At 43.0% G+C, this 15096-nt stretch overlaps 3 pseudogenes across 1 annotated transcript; all 3 read left to right on the top strand.

Moving 5' to 3' along the window:
• The first annotated feature begins 483 nt into the window (after positions 1–483).
• LOC147502214 (large ribosomal subunit protein uL18z pseudogene) lies at positions 484–846 on the top strand (annotated as a pseudogene).
• Positions 847–874: 28 nt separating this feature from the next.
• On the top strand, positions 875–1391 carry LOC147502215 (large ribosomal subunit protein uL18 pseudogene; annotated as a pseudogene).
• Positions 1392–2201: 810 nt separating this feature from the next.
• On the top strand, positions 2202–14649 carry LOC147502216 (3-ketoacyl-CoA synthase 10 pseudogene; annotated as a pseudogene). The gene is made up of 3 exons (XR_015220904.1): positions 2202–2633; positions 13903–14529; positions 14637–14649. The product of XR_015220904.1 is annotated as a 3-ketoacyl-CoA synthase 10 pseudogene (transcript).
• The last annotated feature ends 447 nt before the right edge of the window (positions 14650–15096 follow it).

Below are 15096 nucleotides of genomic sequence, written 5' to 3' on the forward strand. Positions count from 1 at the left end.
GGATAATACACATTCTAGTTGACCGAGCTCTGCTATTGAGTGTCCATTCGGTCACCTCCAATCCTATTTCATTAGAAATCCTTGATCAAACTTGCTTTCCCCAGGCACTAGGGGGGGGGATTTTAATGACTCAATTTCGTTCGATCTCTAACCTCAAATTTTTCGTTTAGTTTATTTATTTATTTTTCATTTTAATTTTAATTTATTTTTTTGTGTTTTTTAGGAAGAGGCGAAGTCAGTTGGGCTATTGAGAAATGAGAGGTTGGCTAATTTGATTGGGTGTTGTTGTGAAGGAAATGAGAGGTTGTTAGTTGCTGAGTTTATGCCGAACGAAACGCTAGCTAAGCATCTTTTTCACTGTAAGTAGTTTTTTAAGTTGATTTAAACAAATGTAGGTTACTACTTATACTTAAGTAGTATTATGGCTCTCACTCTCATTCTCTTCTCGGAAGCAGAAGAAAGAGCAGATCCGAAAACCCAACCATGGTGTTCATCAAACCCACAAAGTCGAGGGCTTACTTTAAGCGTTATCAAGTCAAGTTCAGGAGAAAGAGAGCTGGAAAGACGGATTACAGGGCTCGTATCCGTCTTATCAACCAGGACAAGAACAAGTACGGGACACCCAAATATCTTTTTGTTGTGCGGTTTACCAACAAAGATATAATTGCTCAGATTGTATCTGCTAGTATTGCTGGTGATATGATACTTACATCAGCTTATGCCCATGAACTGCCCCGTTATGGGCTTGATGTTGGTCTCACCAATTACTCTGCAGCTTACTGCACTGGCCTTCTCTTGGCTCACCGAGTCCTGAAAACACTCGAGATGGATGAGGAGTACGAGTAAAATGTTGAGGCAACTGGGGAAGATTTTTCTATTGAGCCCACTGATTCCAGTCCGCCTTTCCATGCATTGCTTGATGTAGGCCTTATTAGAACAACAACTGGCAACCGCGTCTTTGGTGCACTTAAGGGTACATTGGATGGTGGGCTTGACATTCCTCACAGTGACAAGAGATTTACTGGATTTAAGAAGAGGATAAGCAGTTGGATGCAGAGGTTCACCAAAAGTATGTCTATGGTGGCCATGTTGCTGTTTATATGAGGACACTAATAGAGGATGAGCCAGAGAAGTACCAGACCCATTTCTCTGAGTATATCAAGAAAGGCATTGAAGCTGATGGCATAGAAAACCTGTACAGAAAGGTACATGCTGGTATTTGTGCTTATCAAATAGCAAAGAAATTGGAGAAAGAGGCTCCGAAGGCACACAAGAGGTTCAACTTGAAGAAGCTGACATATGATGAGAGGAGAAACAAATTGATTGCGCGATTGAATGTGTTGCACTCTGCTGCAGGAGCAGATGATGATGAGAATGATGATTAGAGATAGTTCACCGGTCCATTATGCATTTTTGTCGTCTTTGTTTCTTGTCGTCTTTGTTTTCTCTACACTCCCAAAGATTTAATAGCCAGGCCATTACCAAATTCTCCCCACTTGTGTGTGTTTTCATCTGGTCTGTCCCCCATTTTTAAATATTTGGCTCTATATTCATTTTAGTTTCACTTACATATGTACATACTTCACATTATTCTTCATTGCTCTTTCAAAGCTGGAATGTAAATCTTAACCATGTCCATCTTCACAAATTCTGTTCTTGTTCTTGTTGTCCTACACACTTTAAAGTCTTTTGCCACAACCCTTCCATGACACCCTCTAAAAGTCGATTTTTACTCCAGTTCTTGTCCTCAACAACTGGTAGGATCAGTTGCATCTCAACAATTCAAAGAAGCACCAGTTTAGGCACCAGCAACGATTCATCTTTTTTCCATGATCGCTTCACGAGGTAATAATCTACAATTCGACTCTTTTTTCATGACTGCTTCGTTGAACTGTTGATTTACTTCAAATGTGCAATATAGAATTTTGTGAACGTGCACCCGTAGTCCAGTCCACAAATCAAGTAGCATTGATACATAATGAGTCTCTGACACTAACATGCACTTTGCTCTGTTTTGTGATTATGATTTATGAGTGTCGATATCTTTATTTCAAAGACAAGTGTCATTCTCGTGCATTATACTATTATAGCAAGGACCACGGTAGTAATGACTGAATTGAATTTTTGTTGTATTTGTTGCCTTCATTATCTTCTTCACCAATCACATTTCACATATTTTTGGTCTCTTTCTCACATCCACAATGGCTGGAGAACAAGCTCTTCTTTCTACTGAGATTGTTAACCGTGGTATTGAATCATCAGGTCCTGATGCAGGTTCACTAACTTTCTCCGTAAGGGGACGTCGTCGCTGACCTGATTTTGGTCAATCAGTGAACCTTAAGTATGTGAAACTAGGATACCATTATCTTATCAACCATGCGATATATCTTGCAACTATACCAGTGTTGGTGTTGGTGTTGGTGTTGGTGTTGGTGTTTAGTGCTGAAGTAGGAAGTATTAGTAGGGAGGGGCTATGGAACAAGATATGGGAAGATACAGCGCGTTACGACCTTGCTACACTGTTTGCTTTCTTTGGCGTGTTAGTGTTTACACTGTCGGTCTACTTCATGTCAAGGCCTAGGCCTATATATCTCATCGATTTCGTGTGTTATCGACCTGATGATGAGCTCAAGGTAATGCAATCATTTACTTGTATTAAGGGCATGAATGGTATCATATAAATGCATCAAATAGTACTCATATAGTCTTATTTCTTATATTGATTGCATAGCCTTCTAAGTCTACACTGAAATATGGATATCAGTATATTGTGTCAATGGATATGAATGCATCACTACTTGATGCATGAAATCAATTCAACCTTTAACCCACGTACATCCGATGTGTCTGATGTTACAACCACATTACCGCGAATCTCACCAATCTCTAACTTTACTCAAATTCACTCTATATTTTGGATCGGCTGCACCAATTCGGTTACCTAAGTACTCATCTTGGGATCAAGCCGTCGTAGTTCACCTCTCTCTCCTCACCATTCTATGCCTCCATTGATTGCCCCCCCTCTTTCTTCCTCCCTCCTTTTCTTTTTATATCCCTCTCTTAGGTTTTACTCATGGGGCATAGTATGGTCCTGGGCTTATTCTCTGGGCCCAATACATACTATGGTATGGGCCTTATCTCTTGGGCCAGTACTTATGTGATGCATCCCTGAATATGGCTACTACATTTGCCCCCTCTCGGGTTCGGAGACAATGACGACAGCGGACCCGAGAAGTCTTCAAACTTCCTTGTCTCTCTCTTTGAACTCTAGATATCCACAGTATCTTGTGACTATACGTAGTCTTCTCCTCCTCAGGACATTTCATATCCATATACTCTGCTACTGGACCGTATGTCTGTGAAGCACTCAATCCATCAGTTTTCGTTCATATACCCCATTAACGTATCCACGAAGGATTTCATCCCCTTCGCTCTCTCCCTTCAACTCGATACAATGCCCACATTGTGTCTCAACCCAGCCATAAGCTCTCCTTCATAGAACTCACTACTATGTCCGCGGAGTGTCTCACCTCAGCTAACATCTCTCTTTCCGAAAACTTGTCACTATGTCCGCGAAGTGTCTCAGCCCTGTCATAATCTCTCATTCACATAACTCACTTCTATATCCGCAGAGTGTCTCACCCTTTCATTTCCCTTTCGTAGGACTCAACTATCTCATCCCCTTCACTCTCTCTCTTCAACTTAATACAATGCCCACGATGTGTCTTAACCCAACCAGCACCTCTTCCATAGAACTCACTACCATATCAGCAGTATGCCTCCCCCAGCCACCTGCTCTCTTTCTCGGAACTCACTACCTTGTCTACGGAGTGTATCACCTCAGCCACCATCTTTCCTTCAGAGAACTCACCACTATGTCCGCGGAGTGTCTCAGCCCTATCATAAGCTCTCTTTCACATAACTCACTACTATATCTGCAGAGTGTCTCACCCTTTCATTTTCCTTTCGTAGAACTCAACTGTCTCATCCCTTTCGCTCTCTCTCTCTTCAACTCAATACCATGCCCACGATGTGTCTCAACCTAGCCAACACCTCTCACATAGAACTCACTACCATATCAGCGGTATGCCTCCCCCAGCCACCTGCTCTCCTTCTCGGAACTCACTGCCCTGTATGCGGAGTGTATCACCTCAGCCACCATCTCTCCTTCAGAGAACTCACCACTATGTCCGCGGAGTGTCTCAAAATTCTCAATATAAGCTCTCCTTCACATAACTCACTACTATATCCGCAGAGTGTCTCACCCTTTCATTTCCTTTTCATAGAACTCAACTGTCTCATCCCCTTCGCTCTCTCTCTTCAACTCAATACCATACCCACGATGTGTCTCAACCCAGCCAGCACCTCTCACATAGAACTCACTACCATATCAGCGGTACGCCTCCCCCAGCCACCTGCTCTCCTTCTCGGAACTCACTGCCCTGTCTGCAGAGTATATCACCTCAGCCACCATCTCTCCTTCAGAGAACTCACCACTATGTCCGCGGATTGTCTCGTCCCCTGTATTTCTCCTTCTCATAACTCACTACAATGTCCGCGGAGTGTCTCCACCCAGCCATAAGCTCTCATTCATAGAAATCCCTATCATGTCGGCGGAGTGTCTCACCCTTTCATTTCCCTTTCGTAGGACTCAACATTGTATCCACCAAGGGTCTCATCCCCCTTGCACTTACTCATGGAATTCGATATCCCGTCCGCAAAGGGCCTCCTCCCCTCTATTTCTCTTTTGTAGAATTCAATAGTATTGTTCCTTCTGGAACTCCGGCTCACTGAGGGCTTATCCCCCCCCTGTCTCTACTCTGAAGTGGATTCTATTGAGGAGCCACTCTGTTTGCCCCCAAGTCTTATTAGGATCTCATGTCCGCAGAGGGCACATCCCCCGCTATCTCGCTTTGGAGTGGAGTCTGATGAGGGGCAACTCTGCTTGCCCCCAGGTTTGACTCGGATCTCATGTCCGCGGAAGGCTCATCCCCTCCGTTGTCTCTGCTCTGGAGTGGAGGTTCGGATGAGGGGCAACTCAACTTGCTCCCAGGTTTGACTTGGATCTCATGTCCGCAGAGGGCTCGTCCCCCCTGCTGTCTCTGCTTAGGAGTGGAGTCTGATGAGGGGCAACTCAGCTTGCCCCCATGTTTGATTCGGATCTCATGTCCGCATATCCTATCCCGCTTGAGGCTTCGGACACGAAGGTCCAGGACAACTCTGCCTGCCCCACACGCGCATTTGTTTGGACACGAGGGTCCGCGAAGGGCTCATCCCCCCTGCACTCATTCGGATAGCCCCATGACATATCCATGAAAGGTCTTCTCGAACCCCTCCGCTCTCCTTCGGAATGCACATCAGGGAACAGCTCAGTCTGCCCCATGTTTGATTCGGACACGAGGGTCCGCAGAGGACTCATACCCCCGCACTCATTCAGATAGCCCCACAACATATCCGCAAAGGGTCTTCTCGAATCTCTCCACTCTCCTTCGGAATGCACATCCAAGAACAGCTCAGCCGGCCCCATGTTTGATTCGGACACGAGGGTCCGTGGAGGGCTCATCCCACCCCGCACTCATTCGGATAGCCCCACGACATATCCACGAAGGGTCTTCTCGAACCCCTCCGCTCTCCTTCGTAATGCACATCTGGGAACAGCTCAGCCTGCCCCATGTTTGATTCGGACACGAGGGTCCGCGGAAGGCTCATCCCTCCCGCACTCATTCAGATAGCCCCACAACATATCCGCGAAGAGTCTTCTTGAACCCCTTCGCTCTCCTTCGGAATGCACATCCGGAAACAGCTCAGCCGGCCCCATGTTTGATTCGGACACGAGGATCCACAGAAGACTCATCCCCCTGCACTCATTCGGATAGCCCCATGACATATCCGCGAAGGGTCTTCTCGAACCCCTCCACTATCCTTTGGAAAGTGTAACAACATATCCAATCGCATTTGTTGTAGTTTTGTTGTGGTACCACATGTCTTTCTCTTTCTCTGTAACCATCTGTATTCAGACGCTCCAAGTCGTTGATCTCAGTCCCAACCCAACCTATTGATCTCATTGTTCTTCTGTCTCCAAACTTTATCACCGTCGCTGTTGTTGAATATTTTCCGAATATGTTTACTCCACCGTTGTGACTCGTCGATCCACTTACAGCCGTCATGTCTTTTACACATAGAGCTTATCTCAGTACACCTATATGCCGGTGTGAGGTTGTCGACAGTGAACTTTTTCCCCTAGTTAAATTGAGCATCAATTATGCTGACAAGGGCACACCGTGAGCTCCCTTGGTATTTCCAAATCCCGACTATCTTGTGCTCACACTTGACTCACATCCAATCCCATCCCCCTGATGAGAGAAAGAGAGATTTTTGCTGCAAGAGCGTGCATAAATCAGATAAGAAATGTTACATAATAAAACTCCACTCACGACACATGACACCTGCACGTTACTGTTAGTTCCATGTGCAACTAACATTTGCAAATTTCGAATTTACTTAATAAAGAGCATAAATTGGAAACCCCCACTAATCAGCACATGGATTGCACACCAAAAGAGAGAAGCCAAAAGTTATTAAGACCCAAAAAGTAATTGATCAGAATTTAAGAAGGATGGATGTGAACTTAACTTGTTAACTGTAGAGTTGGAATGTGGTGTCTTTTCGTAACCATTGTTATACAAGTCCATGGTAGATTATCTAGGTGGCAGCGAAGGATTTTGCAACACTCCATGAAAATGATTGAAAGTAATTAATCATGTCACAAACCTGCTCTCCCAACTATTTCATCAAACACTTGCTGTTTCGAGGCCATCTCCTGAAAAGAAGTGGATTCCATTGTTAACCGATCCCATTCCATCGCCTCGCTGGTACGATCGGCATTAGTTCAACCCATTTCCCGAGAGATCTCATGAGAGAACCACTATATAATTGGCGGAAAAGCACCTCTCGCTTTTATGAACTTGTCTAACAAATTAGTTGCGTATTTGGCTAGATAAACCTTGCAAATTCCTTCAGTATCAAAGATCCGGACATCTGTGTTCGCTAACCCAATCAATACAAAGCAGCCATGGTGGAGGTTTTGATTTCCAGTTGATGGAACATTTGGGTTTTACGTGGATGCTTAAAGAAAGCAGTGATTTTGTTGAGGTGGATTCGGTTTCTGTGGTGTAAGTACCAGGGAATTGAGTCGAGGTTGCGACGACGGTCATATTAGTTCGAATTGTTCTCGGATATGTTGTGGAGAGAATTGAAAAATAACCTGTCTAAATCTCCTGTGTCTAATCCCCACAGACGGCACAATTAGTTACAACCACATTACCGCGAATCTCGCCAATTTCTAATTTTACTCATGTTGGGCTGTGGAACCGTCGAGCGTATGAAGCTCCGGTATCTCACCAGCAAGCTTTAGAGTTCTGAAACTTTTCGGAATTTTGACGATTTGTCGATATTTCGGCCCTAAACCTTTTCTCCCTTTTTTTTCTATGTACACTTATATAAAGGAAATAGATTAGGGTTTTGAGACAACCTTTTGAGAGATTCATTTCTTGGGTATTGTGGGAGCTCTATTGAGCTAGGGTTTGAGTGAGGCCTCTTGTTCTTGATTATTGATATCTCTTGTAAACTCTCCAATCTTTACTATAAAGGAAACTTGGCTCTTGTGTGGATGTAGGTAACATTTACCGAACCACCTAAATCTTTGTGTCTCTTTGCATATTTACTTCCTTATTTATTGTTTGCTTGCTATGGGTGATGATAAATTAGTGGCTTTGCTTGTTTGAGTTTGTAGTGATAACTACCAAAGTCTTGGGTGGGTGATTTCCTTGGTGTGAGCTCCAAGTTGAAATCATTTGGGATAGAAAGTAACTAGATTGAGGTGTGACTTTCTAGTGAAATCTCCCAACAAGTGGTATCAGAGCTACAGGGTGTGTGAGGAAAAGACTCCGCCTTTAGCATTGGAGGCTAGGTGTTTGAGGAAATTTCTCTGAGAGGTTCTCTACCGTTGGTTTTGATTCAGTAAAGTCATGACGACCGACAAAGAAAGCTACAGGATAGAGAAGTTTGATGGAACAAACTTTGGCTATTGGAAGATGCAAATTGAGGACGTTCTCTATCAAAAGGATTTGATGGAAACGTTGATAAGTGAGAAGCCTGAGGAGATTCCGCAAGACAAATGGGATTTGCAGGATAGAAAGGCCTTGGCCACAATCCGATTGAGTCTTTTGAAGTCGGTAGCCTTCAATATTAAGACTGAGAAGACGGCGAAGTCTCTCATGGAGGCACTTACTACGATGTATGAACAACCCTCGGCCGCGAACAAAGTCTATTTGATCACCAAGCTATTTAGTATGAGAATGTCGGAGGGGACATCCTTCAAGGATCACTTAAATGAATTCAACCAAACTAAGGACCAATTGGAGTCGGTTGAGATTACATTTAGTGATGAGGTGCTAGCTTTGGCGATACTTGGACAAATGCCTCCAAGTTGGAAGGCTACAGTTGCGGCTATTAGTGGCTCTGCGGAAATGACCAAGTTGAAGTTTGAGCACGTTGTTAGTATGGTACTAACCGAGGAAATTCGGAGACAGGATTGTCCTTCATCTTCGGGGTCAACTTCGAGGTCGGCATTGAGCACTGAAAGTAGGGGGAGAAATTCAAACAGGAATCGTGGTAAGAAGAAGTGGAGGGGGAGATCGAAATCTCAAGCCCCCCAATTGCAAAGCGTTGAACACAAACCTCGAGACATAAGTGAAGTGGTGTGCTATAATTGTGGTAGGCCTGGCCACTATAGCCCCAATTGTCCGGCACCAAGAAACAACAACAACATTAATAAGAACAAGAAAAAGAATCAAGAAGCTAATGTTGTTGAGATGGTAGATGACGCTTTGATATGTTCGATGGAGCACAAGAAGGAGTCTTGGGTACTTGATTCCGGTACATCTTTCCATGCTACCTCACATCGAGAGTTCCTTGAGAACTACACCGAAGGTGACCTTGGAACGGTCTTTCTCGGTGATGACCAACCTTGTGACATTGTCGGCAAGGGTCACGTGCATGTCAAGATGAATGGCTCATCATGGTTATTGAGGGACGTCAGACACGTTCTGGATTTGAGGAAGAATTTGATTTCTGTGGGGCAATTGGCAAGTGAAGGATTTGTTACAGTCTTCACCGGTGATACTTGGAAGGTCTCGAAGGGTTCATTGATTGTTACAAATGGTAAGAAAGATGGTACTCTCTACATGACTGCACATGGTTGTGAGTCGATTGCCGTGGCACATGGCAAAGAGGATCCGAATGTTTGGCACCGCAGACTTGGTCACATGAGTGAGAAAGGAATGAAAATCCTTCACTCTTCTGGTAAACTCCCAAAGTTACAGTCGACTGAAATTGACTTCTGTGAGAACTGTGTATTTGGAAAGCAGAAGCGGGTGAGTTTTCAGAGAATGGGTCAGACTTCGAAAGCAAGAAGGCTTGAGTTGATTCATACAGATGTCTGGGGTCCAGCTAATGTCTCTTCACTTGGCGGAAAGTCATATTTTGTGACTTTCATTGATGACCATACTAGGAAGGTGTGGGTCTATTTCTTGAGACACAAGTCAGAAGTATTTGAAGTATTCAAGACTTGGAAGGCCATGGTTGAGAATGAGACAAGCTTGAAAGTAAAGAAGTTGAGATCCGACAACGGTAGAGAGTATGAGGATTCAGGTTTTAAGAAGTACTGTGCTGACAATGGCATCAAGATGGAAAAGACTTTGCCAGGGACACCTCAGCAGAATGGGGTTGCAGAGCGGATGAATAGAACACTGACAGAGAGAGCTAGGTATATGCGTACACTAGTAGGCTTGCCCAAGCAGTTTTGGGCAGAAAGTGTTAGCGCAGCAGCTTACCTGATCAATAGAGGACCATCAGTACCTTTGGATTTTAAGATTCCAGAGGAAGTGTGGAGCGGAAGGATGTGAACCTTTCCCATTTGAAGGTGTTTGGTTGTGTGTCCTATGTCCACATTAGTGACCAAGCTAGAAGCAAGCTTGATGCTAAGTCACTAAAGTGCACCTTCATCGGCTATGGCGGTGATGATTTTGGGTATCGCTTTTGGGATGATCAAAATCGAAAAATCATTCGTAGTAGAGATGTTGTGTTTAATGAGAAGGTGATGTATAAGGACAGAGATGAAGCACAAACCAAGGAATCGGGTACAGAGAGCGGCACAGAGTATGTTGAGTTGGAAGACTTCGATGTAAGTCGTGGTATAGTGGGAGCCCCACAGTCAGAGGATGACAGTAGTAGTGACTCAGAGAATAATGAGGATACTACACCACCGAGTCCATCTCCACCTCGTGCCCCAAGGAAGACATCCAGGCCACATGTACCGAGTACGAGATATCCACCCTCCACCTATGTGAATTACTTGCTACTTACTGATGGTGGCGAGCCTCAATGCTATGATGAAGCATTGGAGGTGAGTGATGCAAGCAAGTGGGAGCTTGCTATGCAAGATGAGATGAAGTCCCTCATCTCTAGTGGCACGTGGGAGTTAGCCAAACTACCCATGGGCAAGAAGGCTCTACAGAACAAATGGGTGTTTAGAGTCAAAGAGGAACATGATGGTTCCCAGAGATACAAAGCGAGGCTAGTAGTCAAGGGTTTTCAGCAGAAAGCAGGCGTTGACTTCACAGAGATATTCTCCCCAGTGGTGAAACTGAATACTATTCGGTCAGTGTTGAGTATTGTTGCAGCAGAAGATTTGTATCTTGAGCAGTTGGATGTTAAAACTGTCTTCCTCCATGGTGACCTAGTTGAGGAAATTTACATGCAGCAACCGGAGGGTTTCATCAAGAAGGATAAAGAGAATATGGTATGCAGGCTCAGAAAGAGCTTGTATGGTTTGAAGCAAGCCCCTAGGCAGTGGTACAGGAAGTTTGATAACTTCATGCAAGGAAATAGCTACTATAAGTGCAACGCTGACCATTGTTGCTACTTCAAGAGGTTCGACTCCAGCTACGTCATCCTGTTGCTATATGTTGATGATATGTTAGTAGCAAGTTCTGATATGTCAGAAATTGGGAGATTGAAAGAGAAGTTAGCAAGTGAGTTCTCTATGAAGGACTTGGGTGCAGCGAAACAGATTCTAGGGATGAGGATCAGAAGAGATAGGCAGAAAGGTATTTTGGAGTTGTCTCAGGCTGAGTATATTGAGAAGGTATTGAAGAGGTTCAACATGGGTAGTGCGAAACCAGTTTTCACACCTTTGGCAATCCACTTCAAGTTGTCCAAGGAACACTCTCCCAAGACTGTTGAGGAAAGAAACTTCATGGCTAAGGTACCATACGCCTCTACCATTGGAAGTCTTATGTATGCCATGGTTTGCACGCGTCCGGATATAGCCCAAGCAGTAGGAGCTGTCAATAGATTTATGTCTAATCCTGGCAAGCAACATTGGGAAGCCGTGAAGTGGATATTGAGATATCTGAGAGATACTACAGAGAAATGCCTATGTTATGGAAGGGGTGTTGTGAACCTGCAAGGGTATGTGGATGCCGATTTTGCAGGAGAAGTAGATCGCAGAAGAAACACTACTGGTTATGTCTTTACAGTAGGTGCTACTGCAGTGAGTTGGATTTCTCAGTTACAGAAGATTGTTACTTTGTCTACCACGTATGGTATGTGGCGTTCTGAGAGGCAAGCAAAGAGATGATCCGTTCTGAGGGATTGATGGAAGAGCTTGGGATGAAGCAAGAGAGAAGTGTGTTACACAGTGACAGTCATAGTGCTATACATCTTGCTAAGAATTCCGCCTTTCATTCTAGGACCAAGCACATTGGTCTCCGGTATCATTTTATCCGATCTCTGTTAGAGGATGAGGTTTTGGCACTTGAGAAGATCCAAGGGAGTGAGAATCCGGCGGATATGTTGACCAAGACCGTGCCTACTGAGAAGTTGAAGTTGTGTTCAACTTCGGTGGGTCTTCTTGCTTGAAGACCATGATAGATGAGCCGAGTGTTTTTTTAGTAAATTGGAATTGGATGGAGTTGTTACAATTGAGATGTGATGTGCATGTAGAATCTCGAAGGTTCCAAGTGGGAGATTGTTGGGCTGTGGAACCGTCGAGCGTATGAAGCTCCGGTATCTCACCAGCAAGCTTTAGAGTTATGAAACTTTTCGGAATTTCGACGATTTGTCGATATTTCAGCCCCAAACCTTTTCTCCCCTTTTTTTCTATGTACACCTATATAAAGGAAATAGATTAGGGTTTTGAGACAACCTTTTGAGAGATTCATTTCTTGGGTATTGTGGGAGCTCTATTGAGCTAGGGTTTGAGAGAGGCCTCTTGTTCTTGATTCTTGATATCTCTTGTAAACTCTCCAATCTTTGCTATAAAGGAAACTTGGCTCTTGTGTGGATGTAGGTAACATTTACCAAACCACCTAAATCTTTGTGTCTCTTTGCATATTTACTTCCTTATTTATTGTTTGCTTGCTATGGGTGATGATAAATTAGTGGCTTTGCTTGTTTGAGTTTGTTGTGATAACTACCAAAGTCTTGGGTGGGTGATTTCCTTGGTGTGAGCTCCAAGTTGAAATCATTTGGGATAGAAAGTAACTAGATTGAGGTGTGAATTTCTAGTGAAATCTCCCAACAACTCAAATTCACTCTATATTTTGGATCGGCTGTACCAATTTGGTTGCCTACGTACCCATTTCGGAATCAAGCCGTCGTAGTTCACTTCTCTCTCCTCACCCTTCTATGCCTCCATTGATTGCCCCTCTTTCTTCTCCCTTCTTTTTCCTTTTATATCTCTCTTAGGTTTTATTCATGGGCATAGTATGGTCCTGGGCCTATTCTCTGGGCCCAATATATACTATGGTATGGGCCTTATCTCTTGGGCCAATACTTATGTGATGCATTCCTGAATATGGCTACTACATCTGATTTGTTTTTAGTAGTAGATTAGAAGTGGCAACTTCATGTGAATTAATTAATAATATACTGAAAGTTTAATTAATTAATAGCAGACTAACTTCATGTGAATTTTGAGAAACTGTAGCAGTTTAATAAACTCATCACTTCTAGCTGAAGTAGTTGAAGTTGATAAGCAATTAATAGCTGTGGTTACAGTCATTACTGTAGCAGTTATAATGCAATTGACTGTAACCATTAACAATAACTCATCACTGTAGCAGTTATAATGCAATTGACTGTAACCAGTAACAATACAAACACCACTAAGTGTCATACTGTCATTGGATATGTAAGAAGTTAGATAAGCAATAATTCACAATACATGGAAGATACTAACATGCACATTGTCATCAAATTGGAAAGATGATATCGAGCATACATGACCTCCAAGATAAAGAGACAAGAGTCCGTATTAGACAATGAGCAGAGTAAGGTGCAGAGGATGACATGCGTACACAGGACCTAGTTCTGCCGAGGATTTCCTATGTTTTTTTTCGTTATAAAATTGTGTGATAGAGTTTTGATCGAAAGATCCCCTACTCAAGTGGTATGCTTAATAGAAAGTAAAATTAAAGCTTGCTGATGAACATCAGAACATGTCAATTAGGTGTTCTGTTTGTGTCATAATTTTAGGTTCAACCAAATGAACCAACTGCCACATTAATTCACTATCAAAGTCTTCACTTTTCACTACCGAACTACTGGTCTACAGCATGACTTTGGTGTAAGACCTATACCAAGACCCTTAAAATCTAGTGTCCAATAGAATCAATATACAATTTATACCATGATCACAACCTTTAATTTAAAAAGTGAAGTTAATTATGCTGCTTTTCAACGCAATAGTAGTCATGAGGACTGACACCCATCATAAGTGATCTTTTTATTTAGAGTGTTTTGGGGTTCTACTGCATTACCATTTGAATTATGGAACAGGTATCCAAGGAGGATTTTATTGAGTTAGCTCGAAAATCTGGTAAATTTGATGAAGCAAGCCTTGAATTTCAAAACCGAATTCTAGAAGCATCTGACATTGGTGATGAGACATACATACCCCAGGCAATATGGTCACCGGAGAATTGTTCAACCATGAAAGAAGGCCGCGCAGAAGCTTCAACAATCATCTTTGGCACCCTTGATGAACTGTTTGAAAAATGTCGAATTCGTCCAAAGGATGTTGGAGTTCTTGTTGTTAACTGTAGCCTCTTCAACCCTACTCCATCACTGTCAGCCATGATAGTAAATCACTACAAGATGAGAGGGAACATCCTTAGCTTCAATCTTGGGGGGATGGGATGTAGTGTCGGTATCATTGCTATTGATTTGGCTCGGGACATGCTCCAAGCTAATCCAAATAACTATGCTGTCGTGGTGAGCACGGAGATGGTCACTTTTAACTTTGTACCACGGCATAAACCGTTCAATGCTTATACCAAATTGTTACTTCCGCATGGGATGCTCTGCTGTACTTCTCTCAAACCGAAGACCAGATTTCCGACGGGCTAAGTATCATCTTGAGCACCTTGTCCGAAATCCTAAAGGTGCTGATGACCGGAGCTTCAGGTATTCAATACATTCTTTAATCGTTTTTGTGTTAACCCCTAGATTCCGTAAATTCATATACCATTTTTGAGACCCGCAATTAACTGACACAAAATATGAATCTTTAGGAGGGATACATAAAATGGAAGTTGGTTATAAAGTTGTCAAATGGCCTATAGCTTCTTTGATATTCTAGTGGTATGGTTACTTTCTTTAATTAGGTAGACTAGAAACCATGTCACTTAGTTTTAATTAGTATAAGTGAAGCTATTGTTGTATATATCTCTCGTTACATTTTAAAGTAGAAGTCTATCTAAACTCTTTTATTAAATGAAACAAGTAATGCATGCGGCATTTGTTTGTTGCCGACCTTGAAGGATGGGGGTGGTCGATATTGCCACTTGGACACTTTATAATAAGAAGACTTTCTTTCTAGCTAGTTGTAAGCATAGTGTAATGTACTTTTTCGCTTGGAAAATTGAAGTACTTGGTGTTTACAAGTGACTTCATAATTTTGAGTGATGGAATGAATGTTTTATTCTTGAATGGGATTGACGGTGTGATTGTGTATTTTATGTATGGAATGGA

The sequence above is a fragment of the Coptis chinensis genome, chromosome 4 (assembly GCF_015680905.1).
Source record: "Coptis chinensis isolate HL-2020 chromosome 4, ASM1568090v1, whole genome shotgun sequence".
NCBI lineage: Eukaryota > Viridiplantae > Streptophyta > Magnoliopsida > Ranunculales > Ranunculaceae > Coptis > Coptis chinensis.